Consider the following 4,095-nt stretch of genomic DNA (forward strand, 5'->3'; position numbering starts at 1 on the left):
GAGCACTGTGTCAGGGATTCAGGGTTTAATAATAAAATTTGTTTTGGTGTGGTGTTCTCTTTTAAGTAACTATTTTAGTCACAGCCCCGCCCCCCTGAATGACATCACTGCATATATATATATATATATATATATATATATATAAATGACGACATATGATTAGACATGAGATACCCACATTTTAAACTATAGGAACAGCTATTCATCTATTACTGCTGACATCAGCCTGTATATCCTGTGTATAGAGAGGTAGTCACAGCCCCGCCCCCTGTATATCCTGTGTATAGAGAGGTAGTCACAGCCCCGCCCCCTGTATATCCTGTGTATAGAGAGGTAGTCACAGCCCTGCCCCCTGTATATCATGTGTATAGAGAGGTAGTCACAGCCCCGCCCCCTGTATATCCTGTGTATAGAGAGGTAGTCACAGCCCCGCCCCCTGTATATCATGTGTATAGAGAGGTAGTCACAGCCCCAGTCCCTGTATATCCTGTGTATAGAGAGGTAGTCACAGCCCCAGCCCCTGTATATCCTATGTATAGAGAGGTAGTCACAGCCCCGCCCCCTGTATATCATGTGTATAGAGGTAGTCACAGCCCCACCCCCTGTATATCATGTGTATAGAGAGGTAGTCACAGCCCCGCCCCCTGTGTATCATATGTATAGAGAGGTAGTCACAGCCCCGCCCCCTGTATATCCTGTGTATAGAGAGGTAGTCACAGCCCCGCCCCCTGTATATCCTGTGTATAGAGAGGTAGTCACAGCCCAGCCCCCTGTATAATCTGTGTATAGAGAGGTAGTCACAGCCCCGCCCCCTGGATGACATCACTGATATAATTGTACTATAATGACATCATCAGATATAAGATCCCACACACTTTTTTGCACTACAGCCGGGGATGGATGTTAGGCAGCTATAGGGGGTGTATAGGACCCCAGTATAATAACACATGGCAGGAGGGGCCCTGGTGCAGATCTGTATTGGGGCCCCAGAGCTTGAAGTTAAATCTCTGGCGGAGTGGCTGGACAGAGACTGGAGCGCAGCGCAGAGCGGAGACGGCGACTTCCCAGAGGCTGGTGAAAAATTGATGACCAAGCATATGTTGTCAGTAAAACAATGTTACTTCAACTATAAACCACAGGCAGGAGGAGCAGGGGCCATTAGCACTGGGGAATCACATAGCAACACTGCCATCTAGAGCCCATATGGGGAACTGCCCTCATTGCTGGAGAAGTCTGTATACAGGGAGGGTGAAGAAGTGGATGCTGAACATTACATGAATGCAGACTCGGCTGCTTCATAAGACAGACAGCGATCAACCCAGACGGGCAGCATCGGCTCAGACGGGCAGCGATCGGCCCAGGTGGGACAATTATCGTTCAGATTATCATTAAGCCATTCGAATCTAAGCGATAATCGTTCGGTTGAAATGCAGTTAACGATTAACGACCGAACGAGAAATCGTTGATCGCTTAATAAGACCTGGACCTATTTTTATCGTTGCTCGTTCGCAAATCATTCACATTGAATAAGACGTCGTTCGCAGTAGTGACGAACACAATAGCGACGACAAGACGACCGCAAGGACGATCATAAGTAACGATTATCGTTCCATGTAAATGGGTGATCGATTTCAGGTCTTTCGCAATAGCGGTCGTTTGAAATCGTTAACAATTATGAGAAGGATAATCGTCCCGTGGAATAGGGCCCTTTCGACTTTCAAAGTACGGGAATAGCCAGATATCCCTCCTGGAAAGGAAACCTGTTGCTGAGGGGAGGATCACCAAACCACCCTGGTACGTTGCCCCTTAAGGCCCACTCAGTGAGGGTCTGTTTTTGTATATTTATGGTTTTCTGCTTGTTGTCAGTGAATAGGACTGTACTGGTCTAGAAGATAAAAACTACACCCCCCCTACAGTGAGAGACAAGCAGCCGTCCCCCTACAGGGAGAGACAGTCAGCCGCCCCCCTACAGGGAGAGACAAGCAGCCCCCCACAGTGAGAGACAAGCAGCCACCCCCCCACAGGGAGAGACATGCAGCCACCCCCCTACAGGAAGAGACAAGCGGCCCCACAGTGAGAGACATACAGCCGCCCCCTATAGGGAGAGACAAGCAGCTCCCCCACAGGGAGATACAGCCACCCCCCTACAGGTAAAGACAAGCAGCCCCCCACAGTGAGAGACCTGCAGCCACCCCCAGACAGGGAGAGACAAGCAGTCAGCCCCCCAACAGGGAGAGACAAGCAGCCCCTCTACAGAGAGAGACAAGCAGATGCCGCCCTACAAGGAGAGACATACAGCCACCCCACTACAGGGAGAGACAAGCAGCCGCCGTCCTACAGGGAAAGACATACAGTCACCCCCCCACAAGGAAAGACATACAGCCCCCCTTTCAGGGAGAGAAAAGCGGCCGCCCCCTACAGGGACATACAAGCAGTCGTCATCCGTCAGAAAGAACCCCCCCCCCTGAACAGGGAAAAACGAGCAGCCGCCCCCTCTCCTCTGCCCCCCCCCCCCCCCGCCCGACAGCCACCGCCCCCCTCCAATAGGAAGAGACAAGCAGCCAGTCCAGTGCTCGGCCATCCTAACCCCTCCAGTGATATATAGAAGCTGCTATGACTTTCTGGCGGAGAATTTACATTCATGAACATTGAATAATAGATAAAAACTATTTTATCATTTGAGTCTTGTAAACGCGGCCAAGTGAATACGGGCCAAGGTGTCTAAACGGGACGAGACTCCATGAATACTGGGGGATACAGGCACAGAGTGGATGCGAGATGATGGCCAGGACTGGTAACAGCGGATATAGACACCGATCCATCCAAGGCCAAAGCACAGACATAATGACATCCCAGGTGGAGCACAGACATCACAATATCCCGGGTGAAGCACAGACATCACAATAAAGTAAAATTAATAGACAGTGAGACTATCCCATCCCACACAGTCTATCATAAGATAAAAAGAAAGGAAACATTCTATTATGTTTCTATGTATAATAATACTCTTCTTTCATGTAGCAACACTGACATCTAGAGGCTGAAGTGCAGAATTACATTCAGTTCATAAAACACAGCAAATCTTTAGCCACTTCATGGCTATGAAATTTAGTTTTTTTTTAACCTGTATGTTTTGTCCTACGTCTCTCTGATCCATTTGACACATCAATAATCAGATGTACAAACTTCGGTATGACTGATGAGCTCCATGGTGAACACATTTACATGCTTGAAGGGATTGTGTAGGATTTAAAAAAAAAAAAAAAAAAAAAAAAAAACAAAGCTACACATACCTGTATTGCTCCCCAAGTGAAAGGAGTTATCCAGGATTAGAAAAAAAAATAAGGATTTTTTTTTACTAAAAACAGCATCATCTTTGACCTCGGGTTATGTGTGGTATTACAGCCCGGCTTCTTTCAACTCAATGGACCTCAGCTGCAATATCACAAATTAACTGAAAACTAGAGGGGCGCTGTTTCAGAATGAAAGCTGCTATCTGTTTTGTAATCTGCTGTGAAGTCTGCAGACGTGTAGTGTAGTACAGTGGAACTTGTATTTTCTCAAGAGAGACTATAATAAAAGTTTGAGACATTTACTGTATTAAGAATTTAGTTTTATTTTTTTCAAAAGCAAAAGTTCCAGAAAGTCTCCGGTGCCCTGAGATTGCCGGATCACCGGGAGTCACATTGCTGCAGACGCTGTGATTATCCCTTCTATCCCTGATACATTCTAAGGCCGGGTTCACACTACATAAATAACACGGCCGTATTTGCGCAAACAACGGCCGTTATTTGCAAAATAACGTAGTTGTTTGCGCAAATATGGCCGTTGTTATGAAATACGGCCGTGTTATTTACGTAGTGTGAACATAGCCTAATATGTTACAATTCCTGAGATATTATGAAAAGTAAGGAAAGATGTCCTGTAAGTGCCTCTACTCCACCCTCTGACCCTGCCCGGCCCCTCAGATCCTCCCCCTTCTGCGCCCCTTTGACCCTGCCCCTTCTTCACCCCTCTGGTCCCGCCCCTTCTCTGTTCCTCAAACCCTCCCCCTTCTGCGCCCCTCTGCCCCTTCTTCACCCCTCTGGTCCCGCC

The sequence above is a fragment of the Dendropsophus ebraccatus genome, chromosome 2 (assembly GCF_027789765.1).
Source record: "Dendropsophus ebraccatus isolate aDenEbr1 chromosome 2, aDenEbr1.pat, whole genome shotgun sequence".
NCBI classification, from domain to species: Eukaryota; Metazoa; Chordata; class Amphibia; order Anura; family Hylidae; genus Dendropsophus; species Dendropsophus ebraccatus.